Here is a 19,067-nt window from a genome sequence, read left to right as displayed (position 1 = left end):
TTTAGATTTAGTTCACATCAGCCTGTCGAGAAGGTCAAATTAATTATTTTCAGCTCAATTATGAAATAATCTGAACAATATTGTCACTTATGAGGTTATTATTATTTATTTAATGGCGGCCTAATAGTGTATGTGAATGCATGGAATTTTGCCATAAAAAAGCTGCGTCTGTTGACAAGACTTTCTATTATCATAAGCGCCATATAGTTTAATCACAATGTTAGGCGTCAGACTTGTACGCAAATAATTTTAGTTCAGATATGCGGTAATTTTAATGAATAAGTTTGCAATATTGCCTTTTAATCTCCGACTAGCCGGAATAATCGGATTTGGTACCTGTCCAACTTCAAAACAACTTTATAATGCAGAGCTGGATACTGAGACACACCAGATATAAGGCATGAAAAAACTAGTTTAAAGTTAAAGAAAAGAATATCGGCGATAAAATTACGTCGACGAAAATAAATAACTAGGTATGTTAGCGTCATCCTCTACAGTTAGCGTGTGTAACTGCACATTGACTAGATTGTATGGGTACTATTTATTAAAATCCAAGTTTTGGAGCTGTTCTAGATTTATGGAAGACGATTGCAATGTTAACCCATTTATTTCATTCTAATTTTATCCCTCATTTCAGTTTACTACTTAACATTCAATATATAAGGTTTCAGATTTGCTATAACTTGTGTAATAACATTGTGTATTTGAATTAGGGGATATTTTAATAGTCTCGCTTAACCAATTAATTTAGATTACTTGAATAGTTTAATTACAAGGTTAAGTATCCGAACAGTCTACAGAACGGATCATTTTAACATGAATAAACTCATTAAAATAATAAATTTATTCGTACAATGTGAATAACTTGCAAATTGAGTTTGCACAAAAGATATCCTGAAATAAAAAAATACCTACTGATTGAAATAATGCACATATAGAAGTAATGCAACCTGAACACTTTCTTTTTGTATTTTTGTGTTTGACGCTATTATATGAAATGAGGTTTTGGTTTATTAAAAAGTTTCTCAATAGCAAAACTCAAAGATTCCGAACTTGGAGCGAGAATACGTCCTTAAAAACGTGTTAAATTTAGAGGTCACATCGTCTTTATATAACTGCTATCATTGCTAGGTCAATTGAAAATGATACTCATGGTTATACAAATGCCTACATAAATAAAATATGAAACTGCATTATAAATATTGGTGATTGAATAGAAATAGTTCAATGCGCTATAGTTATAAATGACCATCGCAAATGCTTCATACACTCACGCGACGAACATGTCACGCACTGAAACTGGAACACAAAGTGTGATTTCCTGCAGTATGTAATGTAGAACCATAACGTATTATATTCTTTCCCATTCGTACAAAAGTGGCATTTAACCTTTATTTTTACCGACTTCAAACAAAGGACGAGGTTCTCAATTCGACTGTTTTTTCTTTTTGTATGTTACGCGATAACTCCGGCCGGCGTTTGTGAACCTATTTTGATGTTTTTTTTTTTGGAAAGAGGGTACTTTAGTAGTGGTCCCATTTAAATTTGAAGAAAATATTCCACCTCTATGTGTGGCAAACTAGGCGATGAATGACTTTTGAAGTCAGTTTTTTTAAGAAACCAAGTATATTGCACTCAACTAAAATACAAAAAGGTTTGAATATTATGTAGAGTTCGTAATGGCTTCCATTAACATGAAACCTCTGAGAGGTACTCATTTGCGGGTTATTTTTAGTACTAGCGGTCGTCGTTGTATGTTATGAATGTCAAGAAAAGAAAGTTCAAAACAAATGGGACAGTTAAAAAGTAATTTCAGCGTTATACAACGCATAGAAATTATCAGCACACGCCAGTACAAAGAAGCCTTAAAATAGCTTACTAAGTGCAAATATTGACGTAATTGTAGATACAGTGACAGTGCATGGTAATCGGTACCGTAATATATGTAGTTTTCTCACCCAAGCTATTATGTACGAGGTGGATTAAAATATGCTTTTGATGGGCAAGCAGGTACATGACATGTTTGGGGGAACCTGATAACTCCAATATCTATTCTAACAGATTACTTTTAGCAGTCAATAATTATGATTTACTTAAAGCAGTTGAGCACGAAATCAATCGTATATAACCATTAATAGCACTTATAACATTAGGCATGAGTGGATTATATTATTATTATGCATTAGGATATACATGTAACCTAATATACAATTTAAAAAACAATAGATTATGATAAACCTAGATCCCGGACACCGTGAATTAAAAAAGAATATTTACAAATGTGGTAGAAAATGATTGCTTGTTTATTTACAAGCCAATGCATATCCAAGAGCTGTAGAAATACAACTACCGCATAACCTAGAGTCCTAACAATAATAATAATAGGTCTTGGGAGAGGCGAGAGTTTAAAATAAATACAATAATAATAATATTGTATTGTTCGCCGGTTCTTAGACCTGAGTCCCTGACACGGCCGACTGTGCCATTGCCGGGAAATACCGCCTCTCCCATTTAAAAATTCAAAATTAATCGAGAGTCTAAAATAGATATAATAATAATTAATAATAATAAAATAGATATTATAATAATAATAACTCATTTATTCGCTTCAAATAGGGTAGGGTACATTATACATGTTGTTATACATGCTGTGTTGATGGTAAAAATTAAATCAACACTTAAACCTATTCGGTCTTTTTAAATAAAAGCATGCAAGTACAATGGTCAAATAATACACTGATAGATTAAAACTAAATGTAAAAAAGAATAATTAGACAATAAATTTATAAATTAAAGTAACTGATTTAATACGAGATGTCATAATCGCGTGTGTCATAATTTAAAGTAAATAATAATCATTGTAAAGAAAAGTGTATGCATCAATTAATTGGTTCTTATATTTCATGAATTCGTCAACTGAGTAGAACAAATGACCAAAGAGCCACCTACGCAATTCCTTTTTGAAACTAGTCAATCGAAGAAGCTTAAAGCGATCTGGATCCACGCATGATGTACTAGTTATTTTGGAAACGTTTTCTTTTGGGTATTGTACCTAGTATCACTTTATTGAGGTTCCTTAGGCTTCTGGCAGTTCAATTTCTAAAGATACCTTGCAGAAACTGTTATCTATATAAGCAGCGCCCAGACACCGTCACAGACTATCTCCTGGATTTATACACTTTGCAGAGCGCTTTGCAAAATAGGTTAAGTAATATTTCATCAGTATTATATATATATATATATATATATATATATATATATATATATATATATATAAGTATATAAGTTGTTTAAAAATTATTCTGCCAGACGCTATTACGCTGAGAGATCTTTTACTACAATAGTCCGAAATTCAAAGATGGGTAATATTTATCGATTTTCTTTGTGTTATGGACGAATCACTAATAAATATCGGAATCGGATGACTCAGTAAGCAGTAAGTAGTCTTTTTGTATGTACGTAGCATTGTCTTTAATGATTTTACCTTGATAAGCACAGCAAGATTTCGCATATTCTGTTCGTAGCTAGAATCCTCAGACAGTGTAGTGAAAATAAAATAATAATATAAAATCGTATTTATTTGACATGGAAAATACATTATAAAATACAAACAATTGTTAATTACTTATTATAATACTATTATTATTATTGTTATACTTTTAATTTGACCAATTATCGCCGCCGTATCGAGAGTATACCATTTAGTTTTCATACGTATGACCAATATTAAGCAAATAGGCCATAGCGCGTTTGCAATAAATGTAGATAGATAGAACGAATATACTTTTTTCCATAAACTCATACTTTGTAAATGCAGTAAATGGAACACGCTGCTTCGTACTCTATAGCTACATGGACATTATTCGTATTCAGGTAGATAGATATACTTATTCGACAATATCGATATGTAGGTACAAACGTTTGTACCACAGGACACACATAAAAAATTGTAATACAACACTTTTGCAGTAGCTATACACCGTAAACTACATACGTATAAGGTGTTTGCGATACTGTCGTATTTTTCCGATCTCAATAACAAAAGTGCTTCAGTTACTTTGGAATCAGAGCAACGTATGTGATATTGTCTAATATTAGGGGTTAAAGTATGAAATTGCCGTTTTATTGCAATAGGTTCTTTGAATTTTCATAGAATCTTCATGGTTTGAGGTTTTCGAATGAAACTTTTTTCAAATGGTGTCTGTGATTTTTTTTTTTTAATTTGAAACATTTGAATATCGACTTTCAATTTGTTTTTGTTATTCAATTTAGACAAGAAAGATGGATACTGCGAAAATTCGAGTGATTTTTGAATATGAGTTCCGACGCGGAACTAACGCGGCAGAAACAGCCCGCAATATCAATGCTGCGTTTGGAGAGGGTCTACTAATGAACGCACCGTGCGATTTTGGTTTAAACGCTTTCGTGATGGAAATTTCGACTTAAAGAACGAGCCACGAGGAAGACCGCCCACACAGGTGAATAACGATGAATTAAGAGAGATAGTGGAAGCCGATCCTAGTCAAACTACCCAGGAATTAGCGGCATGGTTTAACGTTACCTTACCCACAATATTGACTCACTTGCGTCAAATCAATAAAATCAAAAAATACGAAAAATGGGTGCCTCATGATTTGACTGATCTGCAGAAAGAAACGCGTGTTGAAACTTGTGTTGCCTTGTTGAACCGGTACAGAAATGAAGGAATATTGGATCGAATTGTAACATGTGATGAAAAGTGGATTCTTTATGATAACCGGAAAAGAAAAATGCAATGGCTGACCCCAGGTCAAATGCCACAACAGTGTCCTAAAGCAAAACTTACCAATAAAAAGGTAATGGTAACTGTTTGGTGGTCTCAGCATGGTGTTATTCACTATAGTTTTCTCCGATCTGGTCAAGCAATAACGGCAGATGTCTATTGTGCCGAACTCCGAACCATGTTGACAAAACTAGCAGTAAAACAGCCCCGACTCATGAATCGATCTTCACCATTATTGCTCCACGACAACGCGAGACCTCACACAGCACGAGAAACCATTTTGACCCTTCAGGAACTGCAGTTAGAAACCATTCGTCATCCTCCGTATTCACCAGACCTTGCTCCAACGGACTACCATTTTTTTCGTGATTTGGACTATTATCTACGTGACAAGAAGTTTTCTTCCCAGGAGGCAGTACAAAATACTTTCACACAGTTCGTGCAGTCTAGATCGTCGGAGTTCTATCGCAAAGGCATTAATAACCTTCCCATTAGATGGCAGCAATGTATAGATAATAATGGCAACTATTTTGATTAAATAAATTTGTTAAAAATTTAAAAAATAAACAATTTAGATTTTCAGTACAAATCGGCAATTTCATACTTTAACCCCTATTATTAATTTATAATTAAAATAGTGAACGCACACAGGTATAAATATTTTTATTTATGATTCGCTGGGTCTATCTATCTTTTTTTTATTCGCTAGAATCCTGGTCTGTTGTTTTTGCATAAACGCAAACAAATCGTCGCAGTCTACACTGGATAGAAACACCTCAGGATGAGAAGTAAGACAAATCAAAACTAATTGTTTAGTATAACAACGAAAACGATTAGAAACTAAAACAAAAAATTGCACAGAGACAATCTATAGACCCGATCCGAATCTCGGAATTTGTGTAAATCAGCAGATCCAGAGGGGCAACTAGCCAAAGGAAGTCGTAAATTTTATGTCGGCGACAAACCGATAATACTGACATTTACATGCAGCGTACATTTACTGTAAACATAATTTGTTGGAAAACCCTTGCCTATGCACCACACATTAGTTCTACTACGTGATACAAAGCTCCAGTCGTTTTAGTTGTGGAAATGAATTATTCGTGTATTTTGCTTGTTTTTTTTATTTTGTGCTTAAGTTTAATTATAATTCCCAAGGAAATATTTATTATTATTATATGAAAAGTACATTAAATAATACGTGTGGACAATTGCGCAAGTAACGTGTCGTCGGAGCCAGTAAAATTCCTAATAAGTACCTACTTTGTTGTTAGTAATGCTCATTAGAACAAGTTTTAGGTACCTACTTATGTTTGGCGCGGAAGTTAAAATAAATAAACAGTACAAAACTAATATCAGTAAAAGGTAAAATTAGAATTGACTAGTACAGAGGTAAGGATTGTATTCACCAAAGTATTAGCTTATATAGCCACCCAAAAGGAAACGTTGCCACCATCCAGGGCACGACGTCTGGAGACGCGACTCTCGACGAAATTGTCTACCTTTATCTAGATTTCTTCTCTTTTTTCATTTTATCCATTGAAAAAATAAACGTTTCTAGTGTATAAAAGTATTAGGATTTCGCGATTGCTGCACAATGGGAATTAAACTATATTTCAGATTTAAATCATAGTTTTTCAAACATACACCACTGACTGCCAGGACTCCGGCACCCGTAAAGAGTCCGTAACGTTGGTTTCTTTGAAAAAACAAATACGTGATTGAATGTGTGTACTGTAATTTAAAGTAATATTGTAAGAAAGATATTGAATGTGTGTGACACCACTAATGCGCTGATAATCTCATTTGCAGAAAACATAATTATATGGTTCTTCCTGTATCTATGGTTTCACCTATGACAAAACATAATTATTGCATATGTGAACATTATAATGCGACTAATTGGCTACCAAGTGTGATTAGAAACTATTCTAGAAAAAATATTTTCTAGGGTGACGGATTTAAACATCATATAAATCACATGTAGTTTCAATTTCAATCATTTTGATAAATTGCCTATATGTCGTAAATGTACATAAAGCATTTAAATTATTTTTCATATTCAGGTGTAACTAGGCAGTATAGTATACATAGAGTTGAGTAAAAGCATGCGCTCTGGTAGGAGGATTCGTTTCAATGCTATAGAAATCGAGGGGCCAGTAGGGTCTCCTCTCCCAGTTAACTCCCATGGTCCAGATTTGAATCCCAAGACTTTTTTACTGGGGTTGTCTGAAAGAAAAAGTTTATGAAAAACCGATATCAAACGTTGCCGAATTACGACGAAGAATCACGGAAGCTGTACGACAGATAAATTTACGACGATATGCACGATTGGTGAAAAGGTCAATTTTCAAGGGGTTGCCGTGCATGTATTATGATGGTGGAAAACAGTTTGAGCACAAGCTTGTACTGAAACGCTAGTAGTCGTAGTAGGTCACGGAAACTGTACAACAGATAAATTGGACATAGTTATGCAAACTAGAACCAACCCACAAAATGTCACTTTCGAGATAATTACATTTTTGTAAACACAGTGTGAAGAAATAAATAGGTAAGATATTTGAGACAATCAACGTGAGTTATGTGTAGCATTGAGAATAATATAGGGAAACTATTATATTATATAGCAATAAATAGAAAACATTATGTATTTTTTTATTTAGTTAACGAGAACCATGTTCTAGTTTTCGTAATAAAAACGCTACAGATCTGCAGTACTTCAGTACATGTGACATGGACCCATTAAGCATATTTTAAAAAATACATTATATGAAGTTAAGCAGCATGGTTTTTTTTAGCTATTAAAAAGTTACTTATTTAGGGTTGGTATCCTAAAGGATTTTTATTTTCTCCGTTTTGGCTTGGTATACTGCCAGGGTCTTTCATGAGCGACCAAAGGACACGTCTGGTGTTCTACCTAAATACATAACTCAATTTCACTCGAGGTGTGGGTTGGTTCTTGTTTGCATAACTATGTCCAATTTGAGACGATATGCACGATTGGTGAAAAGGTTTTTTTAAGGCATTGCTGTGCATGTATTGACCGGTGGAAAACAGTTTGAGTACTTGCTGTAGTTTGTAATAAAATTTATTCATTAGTTTTATTTAAATTCCTATATGTGTCGAGAAATGTGGAATTTTGTGACTGTTTGCCTCAGTCATACTTACCATTTTGACCAGTCAGTCTAACTCTGAATACATGGATAAGAAAACTCAATTAATCTTAGAGGCACTGAAAGCCATTTTCACTTAGAAAAGGTAACCTTTTTAAATTGGCCTCTTTTTAGAAAAACTAAGATTATTTTTTCCAAGAAGCATGACGTAGAAGGTTTTATACCATTTTAGAATCTTGATTAGTTGCGCCAACTTTTGTAAGAAGTTACCATGATAGTCTTGGGTCATTTTTTTTACAGTATGGGGTGTCAAGGTCACCTTTAAAAAAATCTGCTAAAAATTTCAAGAAAAAAATGAAGTACATTATTTGTTTGTGCTAAAACTATAGTAATTCGGCACTTTCTTTGGCATTGTGTTCGTTAGCTGGGCTATTTAAGTTACCGTTACAAAAACTAGAACAGCAAAATTAGCAAGTTTGTAAATGTAGTACTTAAAAATGATGTACAGGGCGTACATTTTCAACATTTTTCATTAAAATGCTTATACGTTAGCCGCACTATAAGTTTCCGGAATGAACGAATGAACGTCTTCGACGTACAGGTTTCATCACGATGTTTTCCTTCACCGATAAACTCATGTATGGCATAAATATACCAATAATTTATCAACATTACTTTATAGATTGGAAACTCGAATTAAATTTTTAAAAAACGGTCAATAGTTAATAGTATTTATTTATTGACAATTGGCTACATACGTGAGGAGCACTATAAGTTTCCGGAATGAATAAGAAAAAAATACTAGTCAAATAAATATAAATGTAAATGGTCAGAAATGAAATTTTTTGTTTCTCAAAATATTCTCCGTTAGCGTTAATGCACTTTTTCATACGAATGAACCAATTTTGAAAACATTTATGCCACTCCTCCGTGACAATCTCTGAAACATATTTTTCATACTCTTCGACAGCCTCTTCAGGTGATGAAAATCGTTGACTGCGTAACTGGTTCCTAATTTCTGGAAATAAATGCAAGTCACAAGGTGTCAGGTTAGGAATGTAAGCTGGATGGCTCATAAGGTCAACGTTGTTCACCTTTAAAAATTCATTTGTTTGTCTGGTCGTGTGAGAACTGGCATTATCGTGGTGCAAGATGAAACGGCATTTACGGTTATTTTTACGGAGTTTGTCAATAACTTCCGGCAAACAAATGGTCGTGTACCAATCACTATTCACGGTACAACGATTCTCCAAAGCAACAGTAGCCACGTGTCCAGTTTTATTACAAAAAAAAAGCAATCATCCGCTTAGAGGCACTTTGCACGCGCGCCACTTTGGTTGGTTTCGGTTCATCTCAAAAGACCCATACGATCGATTGCTGCTTTGTTTTGGGATCGTAACTATAAATCCATGTTTCATCACCTGTTACTATGTCCCACACCAAATTTGACGCTCCTTCGTTGAATCTGGTAAGCATGGCCTTGCATCAAGTGACGCGATCCATTTTTTGAGCCTCAGTCAAATTGTGTGGGATCCACTGAGAGCACAGCTTTTTTCACATCCAAATAAACATTTGTAGTATTGATTGTATTTGACTCATGCCTATGCCTAAAGATGAAGAATGATGAAGAATCTCAGTATGTCACATGCCTGTCTGTTTTGATCATACGGCGCACAGCATCGATGTTTTTGATGCTCACAGCAGTGGACGGGTGACCATCACGAAATTCGTCACTGAGATTCCCACGACCGCGTTTGAATTCTGCAAACCAGGTATAAATAGTCGTCTTGCATGGTGCTTCATCACCAAAAGCAGTTTGAAGCTGAGCGAAGATCCGTTGAGCTGTTAAATGACATTTAAAGTCGTACAAAATCATACTACGAACATTTTCACGACTTAAATCCAAGGTGACGTAGACAACCAATTTCTAAAATGACGCCACAATGCATTGACGTACAATTATATGGACGTCGGATCCGCGCTAAAAAGTGTCCGCACTTGTAAGGCGCTAAAATCGTATACAGAGCGCCAAACTCCGCTTTAGTCTTCATTTGTTCGACTGACAGCGCGATAGCAGTATCGCGCCATTACAATTTAAATTTCTAATTTCGAATTTAAAATAAAAAATCGATGACATCACAATTTAAATTTCGAATAGGTTGACTTGGGACATTTTTTTCGTGGTTTTTGTATTAGACCCGTCGTCCATTTATTTGTAAGTCAATGCCACAATATAAAAACAAGTAACAGTAAGATGAAATAAACTGTATTCTACAGCCAAAGAGTTCCATTTTCAAATGTTGTAATTACTTTTGAAATATTGTTTATGTAAGTGGCCAATTTCGGAAACTTATAGTGCGCCCTACTATCACAAAAACAAAATGACTCCGATTTTTAAATATTTTTTTCCGTGTTGTTACAAAGTTTTGGGACACCGTGTATATACACGATTACGTATATAATCAATTGATCTGACAGGATTCTAGAGCTTGTTATTGTTGTTTTTTATTAATAGACGAGCAGTTTTTACATGAGTAAGTACGTTAATTTACTGTTGTAAGCTACTGCAGATAACTGTTTCGTTAAAATTTGAGTTACCTAAGAAACTTTATGCGCACTGTAATCAGGCCGAGTGAAGCTCTTGATACTATAGTCGCGCCTACGATACAGGCTCAATTTACAATCGTTGTCAGTGTGTCAATTACTCGCAATTGGACGTTGTTAAACAAAAAGGATCCAATGCACATTCAGTCACTTTCGAGATATGGCAGTTTGAAGTTTAAAAATGTTTCTCACTCTTGTTATATTTTAAAAACTTGTGAACTCTCAAAAACTCTTTCAAAAATGTCATGTAACTCCAGACATATTTATTTATGTTCAAATATTGCATTTTTTTGCTGTTTATTTGTGGGTGGTCGATTTATCCTGATTTTATTTGGAATCATCTCGTTTAGACTTAACTGATGGCCATAATAATTACATATTTTTTAATGACTTGATTTTGTGTATGGTTTCAAGATTCAAACAAAAGTGTACATTTTATTTACATTCATTCCGGTTATTTGGCATAAACAGAATCCATTAGTATTGCAATTTATGTTACACAGGTAGTACCAATTTCACATCGTCCCCACACATAGCTTCACCGTTTAAATACCCGATAGTTATAACAACATTATGTATTGGGTAGTTTTTTACCTAAACTTCTGAGACTGCCTTACGACAATATTTATTAAGGTCCTGGACCTGTTCGGGATTCGGAAAATCACTTAAGTACATTAAAAATTGACATAATTGGGGACAGACAATTGGTAACTTTGCGACACAGTGGGTCGGATCAGCAATATTGCAAATAATACCTATATATATTAGATATTAGAAACCTCTCTTAAAAAAATGCCAATCGAGAGATCCTATTGTCCTAATTAAATATTGTTCTATCACATTTTGCCATAAATCTAATAGTTTAGTAGGAAAAAAATATAATGTGTAATTTTTGTATGGGACTATCTATACCTTTAATGCCTCATCGTTACGAAGTTTTAGTCGATCCAGTTTTGGAATTTCTACAGTAATTATCTGAAGTAACAACAAAACATCAGTATGAATTCGAAACAGAAGTTTTAATTTCTTACCGAAACAAATAAACACGAAACCAACCAATTTTGTTTTATTTTCCTTTATGTGAAGCAAGAGACTTAAATTTAAAACAGTTTTAGTTCGGAACCCTAAAAACTAATTATTTGTTATCAATGTATTCAAAGTCCAAAAAATAATTCGTGATTTTTAAAATTCCGGGATGAAAACATTGTGATTATCATTCCGGTATATCAGAGTGCAGTATTATCCACTGTACGTGTACTTCCTTCTTTGAAGTTAAGGGAAATATACTATAATAATATATATTACTATCTACTATTGTTTATATGTCGCACCCTTTTTTATTTTAAAAAAGGCTGGCAAAATGAGTTAAGCATGCAGAAGTTTTCTGATTATGACATGAAAATCGAGTCAGAAAGTTTAAACGTATACCCTAAATGCCTAGAACACTAACGGTCGTTGCGATAGTTTTAGGATTCTGCAGGAAACTGGAATGTGCATAAAACAATGTTAGTAATACAAATCTTATTAACTCTAATTAAAAGGATTAAGTAATTGTTTCGAGTTTGGCGGGAGATAGTCTTTTGTAAAATGTATACTTTTAGAAAAAAAATAATGAATTTTTTTTTGTAGGAATTGCAACAACTCGTCGCAAAATTAAGATAAATGTAGTCTAACCTACCTGTCCCAAACAACGTCAAATATTAATGTACTCAAGTGATTTCCCGAATCTCGAAAAAATCGAGGACCTACAAAATATTCTCGTAAGGTAGTTTCCATTTTCTGTCTATATTCCTCAAAAAAACCCTACCTATTCCGACCACTGCTAATTAAAGTATTGAACTAATAATCGTATTTATGAGCAATTTTTGCCTATTTTCTGACGCGTATAAGTATTGAATAGGTTTGAGTGCGCGTTTAGTGTGCATATCTATAGAAGATACGTCTAATAATACGTCTGTAGTGACTCCAAGACAGGATCGACTAAGACTTTGTAACGATGAGGCACTAAAGGTATGGTCCCATACAAAAAATACACATTTTATTTTTTTCCTACTAAACTATTACATTTATGGCAAAATGTGATATGACAATATTTAATTAGGACAATAAGATCTCTCGATTGGCATTTTTAAAGAGGTATCGTGAAAAAAAATCCAATGTCCGCAATATCGCAGATCCGATCCACGTCCGTAGCAATGTTAAGATAAATATAGTGTACCTACCTGTCCCCAATTACGTCAATTTTTAATATTCTTAAGTGATTTCCCGAATCCCGAAAAATCTGGACCTAAACAATATTGTCTTAAGGCAGTCTCCATTTTCTGTCTATGATCTTCGAAAAAACTCTACCTATTCCGATCTCTGATTATTACTTTCTACGAAAAGGTACAAAATATAATACGTAGTATGATTTAAATATTCACATGGAAAAACCGTCCAAAATATATGTGAAAGAACCTTGTATAATGTTGTAACAAATGAAATCAATAAAGCATAGGATCAAGGTGTCCATTTATGTGATTCTGTGGTGTTAAGGTTTTTTTCCCCTTGACATATCTTTGCTTTTTTGATGTTATTTACTTTTAATGTGCTTTTTCTTTATTCAAATTTGAATAATATTATAAAACTTTGCTTAATGTTCCGTTGTTCAAAGACCCTCCAAGAATTGTTTTATAGATAAGACCGCACATTATCTTTTTATTGTATTTTCTACAAGTAAATCGATACAAAAGGTGCCAGTCATAACGACATCAAGATTAATGGATTCTTGCATTAAATGAAGATGTATCAAGTTCACATAATCAAGTGTATATGATTAAAAACCGACCAAGAGGTACCTTTACCCGACTATCACAATCAATAGCACGAGTAACTAAAGCCTTACAAATATAATGAAATCTAAATCACGAGCTCAATTTTGTATTTGAAAAACAAGTGCACTTATGAATAACATATACAGTAAAATGCAAACACAATTTCCATGCAAAGTCAGCTAAGGGCGTAATTTTCGATTAGGATCACTAAAAACGTACCTACGAAAGTTGGTACAAACAAAAACAAAACTAAGTCAATAGAAAGAGTTTGGTATTACTAAATTACTATATTGTACTCTAAAGTCATCTATCTATCCGACCGTGTCCGATCAAGGCCACCACTTCGACGCCTAGTTGAGTCTGCGCTGATGCGCTTGAAGATGACTAATGTAGCCAATCTTCGCAGCAAACCCTCGTGCACATAGTGGACACGTGATTACACCGCCAACGTACTTATAGTAAATATTCCTTTATTTCGTCACGTTTAGCGTCGAGTTCAGCTTTACGCCGCTCTTCGAACTCGTAGATTTGCCTCTTCACAATCCCTCGCCATTCAAGGCGCAGTGCTGTCAAATCTTCCCATTGCGACGGCTCTCAATTATAACACTTTTAAAGATTTTTGGCAATTGGCCGTAAGCAACTTGAAAGTCAACCCATTTAGCACTTCCTACTGCTGGGCACGGGTCTCCTCTCAGGCGAGGGTTTAGACCATAGTCTGCCACTCTGGCCCCTCGGTTTAGAGACTTCACAGGTTTTCCGAGGATTGTGAACCTTCTTCGACGTACAGGTTTCATCACGATGTTTTCCTTCACCGATAAACTCATGAATGGCATAAATATACCAATAATTTAACAATACTTTATAAATTGGAAACTCGAACTAAAATTTTCAAAAAACGCTCAATAGTTAATAGTATTTATTTATTGACAATTGGCTATTTACGTGAAGCGCACTATAAGTTTCCGGAATGAATAAGAAAAAATACTAGAAATGGTCAGAAATAAATTTATTGTTTCTCAAAATATTCTTCGTTAGCGTTAATGCACTTTTTCATACGAATGAACCAATTATGAAAACATTTATGCCACTCCTCCGTGACAATCTCTGAAACATATTTTTCATACTCTTCGACAGCCTTTCCAGGTGATGAAAATCATTGACCGCGTAGCTGGTTTTTAATTTTTGGAAATAAATAAAAGTCACAAGCACTTAAACACGGTACAACGATTCTCCAAAGCAACAGTAGCCACGTATCCAGTTTTATTAAAAAAAGAAGCAATCATCCGTTTAGGGGCACTTTGCACGCTCGCCACTTTGGTAGGTTTCGGCTTGTGGAGGATCCACTGAGAGCACAGCTTTTTTACACCCAAATGTTTGTGTAGTATTGATTGTATTTGATTGACGCCTATGCCTAAAGATGCCCGAATCTCATGGTATGTCCTATGCCTGTCTGTTTTGATCATACGGCGCACAGCATCGATGTTTTTGTTGTTCACAGCAGTGGACGGGCGACCATCACCGAAATTCGGCATTGAGGTTCACACGACCGCGTTTGAATTCTGCAAACCAGCTATAAATAGTCGTATTGCATGGTGCTCATCGCCAAAAGCAGTTTGAAGCCGAGCGAAGCTCCGCTGAGCTGTTCAATTACACTTAGGGTCGTATTCTAGAACTCTACTCAATGCTTAAGTCAGGACTTGAGTATGATTCAAAGCACTAGAAATAATACTCAAGTCCCTGCCATTAGGGTCGTATTTCCAGTGCTTGTGTTGCCAGTGCAATCCTGACTTGAGCATTGAATAGAGTTCTAGAATACGACCCTAAAAGTCGTGGAAAATCATACTACAAAAATTTTCACGAGTTAAATCCATGGTCATGTAAACAACCAATTTGTAAAATGACGCCACAATGTAAAAACAAGTGACAGTCAGTTGAAACAAACTGTATTCTACAGCCAAAGAGTTCCATTTTCAAATGTTGTAATTACTTTTTAAATATTGTTTATGTAAGTTGCCAGTTCCGGAAACTTATAGTGCGCCTTATGTAGCCTAAAAAGATAACAAATAATTATTAAACTGAAAATATAATAAAACTTCAATGAAATATCTTAAAAATGTAGCAAAATTTAAAAAAAGTTAGTCACGGACAAATTCTTTTGAATTGCTTATTTTTACAGATGAGAGGCAAATGGCACGTCATGATACGATTTTGCTATGAAAGAAAAGGTTATTAATAGGTAAAGAACGGATTTCGAATGGGGAACGTAAACTGCATGGAAAGTAAATTGTTTTTATGAGATCTTAGTATGAATTTGACAAGCAATTCAACTTACAGGCTTAAACAGGATTGCTCCATCGTGTATATAACCAGAAATAGAGACGAAATAAGGACCATATATTCCTGGTAACACATTAGCGATACAGCTCTTATAAATATCAACTCTCGTTTGCACTGAAATATAGACAGGCCAACCACTGACCTGTGCGTACGTCTCCGCATATTCCAAAAAATATTCTGTATTTATTGTAATAAAGATAATATTTTATCAATGGGGGCTATTTCATTCGGTGGTGTGGGAAAAACAGCAAAATATCTAATTACAAAACAAACGGTATCACATTTCATCCGTAATTAAATATGTAATTTTGCAATTTTCGTCCTTTATAGCAAAGCTCAAGTTAACTGGTCGATTTGAAGTGAAACAGTTGACGACTCCCATTGATTGTTTCTAACTCGGGCTAGCCAATCGGGGCAGTTGTCACAGTAATGATATGGCAGAATAGTTTTCAAACAAATTAAATGACATTTCGTCTCTATTTCTGGTTATATACTCGATGGGTTGCTCTAAGAGCTCATAATAGGCCCCCTGATCGTGAAAAAGGTTAAAATGCACTCTTATATTTAGATGGCGCTGATCAATAGCCTGTAAGTAGTTCATATTATGTAAATGACCGTGGATATCAATTAATTACTCTTTAATATGAAATACTAATTACTTTATTTATATAGAACACTTATTATCGATATTAAATTAAATTATAAATTAATATTAAATTATATATTTTATAGAACAATTATTACCAAAACTTTTATAAATATGCATGCCAATTATGGCATTGTACGTTAGAAACTAATTTATAAATTAACGCTTCATATTATTCATAGGTAGACGGCGCTAATCCTAAACACAATAAAAGGATATCCGGTTAGGATAGTTGATTTGTTTGTTATCACTAGAAATTAGAGTAGCTTTTATAAATTACAGCTTGTCTATGTAAAACAATAGCTGTTTGGTACTCGTCGCGACATCTGGTACATCAGCATATTAATTGCGATATATAAACTTCATCTTGCAAACATAATGTAAAACTTCATCTCATGAGTATGAATCAACAGATCTATTATTGTAAACTGTAAAGCGTGTATTAAAATAATGAATAGAAACATGTTGTTTATCGTTTTGTCGTACTTTTGTTTTAATTAGTTCGAATCTTATGCAAAAGTTAGACCGTTAGACCTCAATATTAGACAAGAGTACGCTCAATCAATCAACATAGTAAGAGAGTAGTAATTAATTAAAAAACCACATTGTTGACTTTTCCTTTGTTGACCAATACAGTGCAAGTCCTGGCCCTCCAATGGGCCAGGACGCGACTTCGTGCACATGAAAAAGTGTTTTAAAATGCAAAGTAGATAGAACATCCAAATACAATAAATAATTCTTGTAATACGAGGGCGACACGTCACGCACGGTAATTTGCGCAAGGCTAATTTTCTTAACCCTAATTGCGTGCCGTTTAACATCCCACTGGCGTTCGTTCCACTTTTCTTCTATGTACATTGTATTATCATTCATCACATCACACAATAGCAGGTACACATACACACAACATTGTGAAAATAAGTGCTTATAAATAGAGAGTTAGTTAGTTAGTAGAAATGTTTATATTTTTTACTATTTTTAAACTTTAAATTTAGTTATTCTATGATAAATGGCAACTGAATCAGTTTGAACTAAATACAAGGATTAAATTGAAAAAAAGAATAAATAGGCTGTGATTTTTCTCCGAAGACTGGATAAGCGCAGTTCCACTTACGGAGGTAAGTGGAACTGCGCTTATCCAGACTTCGATAATCGCACACGATATAGCAATTAATATAAAAGGAGCAGTTCCCTCGTCTATGTCCGGCAGCTGTCTTTTGGTGAAAATATCTTGCAGAGAGCTCTTTGCGAAAATATCAGTAAGTGTATGAAGCTTGCAAAAGTCGAGCATGTCTCAGCCTCATTGACATGCTCAAGATGACATTGAACTAACTTAGTTCGGCATTATGGTGTTATCATAAATCATTGCATTTACGCTACATTTGTCTTAAGCATATAATGAACATCGCTGTTTAATGATATTCCATAACAACAGAGTTGTAACTGAAATGTGTTGCGCTACCTGTTACACACTCACTTCACTTACTAATAATAGTAGAATCCGAGTATATAAATAAAATGTAGGTAAATGTTTATAAAAAATGAAGAAACTGCTTTTCCTACAAAACGGAATAGGATGACAAGGCAACTTCATACTTTTGATATCTTACATTTATTATGTCGTCACTTCATACCAGTTGCGCGTTACCTACCAATGTCTGTGCGAGTTACTCAAGCTCACTGAAGAATACAGTATACTCACGGGCTAGAGACAAATCGAGCGGAAATCACGCCGCTGAATTATGTAAGCGCAATTACTTTCGATCGTGACAAGTTAAAAGTACTTTGCAAGCGTTGTATTTACATGTCACAACACGACGTAGAAAATAGTGCGTTTAGTTCGCAGTGTCGTACTAGTGCACATTTGGCGTTGGGTGTTACGTCAAACGTAACGTCCCTTTTAAATTTCATCTATAAATGGATCAGTATTGATGATCGGTCTCTGTTTCGGCCAACGTGCGTCCACTCTACTCGAAAGCGCGCGATCGAATGTAAACTCGAACAAAATGGCGGTCCATGTAATGTACCTATCTCAAAGCGCGTAGCTGACGCCCGCGTAACGCGCGTAACCGCGTTGCCGCGTGGTTGGTCAGGAGCGCGCGTTTATGTGTGTATACCTAATCGGACCTGTTGGTTCTTAAAACGTGCCTGAACAGGCGCTTCAAAACGCCAAATGTGTACTTAGTTCTTAGCAAGACACAGGTACTTCAACACATTAATGTTGTTTGTTATTGCATGTTAATGATGTGCCCTGTGGTCTATTTTTCTAATCTACACTTAGGTGAAATTCCAATATATTCAGGATAATGACTAGGTACTCCAAAACCAGAAAAGGTAATGAGGCGAACTAAAACTAAAAAACCGACTAAACGTTGAAGGTATTTATTACGTGAAATTGTAAATCGTAAAAGAAATCATGCGAATATCCGCCTTTCAGGACAGGATTCTCGCATGATTACTTGTCGCAATTACTACAATGCTACTGTTGTACGTAGCAGGAAATGCTTGATTACAAGCAGAAAACACGTTTGAATGACTTTTTATGCTATACAAAAGAGCAAACATACAGTCTGTTGTCCCTTCTATTAAAAAGCGATACTAAGGAAAAATCTCGTTATCATTGCAAAATATCAAGTCTCCAGCAAAATAATTAGGCCATCATTAAAAATGAGACACACACATTGTTTAATTAATGTTTAAATTTTTATGAAATTTATAACAATCAAGGGCTCATCTAAAAAAGTTAAATTAAGGAATATGTCAAGAATACGCGGTAGCTTAAGAGGGAGCAG

At 34.6% G+C, this 19,067-nt stretch overlaps 1 protein-coding gene across 5 annotated transcripts in view; it reads right to left on the bottom strand.

Moving 5' to 3' along the window:
- LOC113228900 (alpha-mannosidase 2x) overlaps window positions 1-19,067 on the bottom strand; it is a 68,637-nt gene that overhangs the window by 22,291 nt on the left and 27,279 nt on the right. The window lies entirely within an intron of this gene.

Source organism: Hyposmocoma kahamanoa, unplaced genomic scaffold (assembly GCF_003589595.1).
Source record: "Hyposmocoma kahamanoa isolate Upper Pololo Valley unplaced genomic scaffold, ASM358959v1 100021, whole genome shotgun sequence".
Lineage (NCBI taxonomy): Eukaryota > Metazoa > Arthropoda > Insecta > Lepidoptera > Cosmopterigidae > Hyposmocoma > Hyposmocoma kahamanoa.
This window is presented reverse-complemented; position numbering and strand designations above follow the sequence as displayed.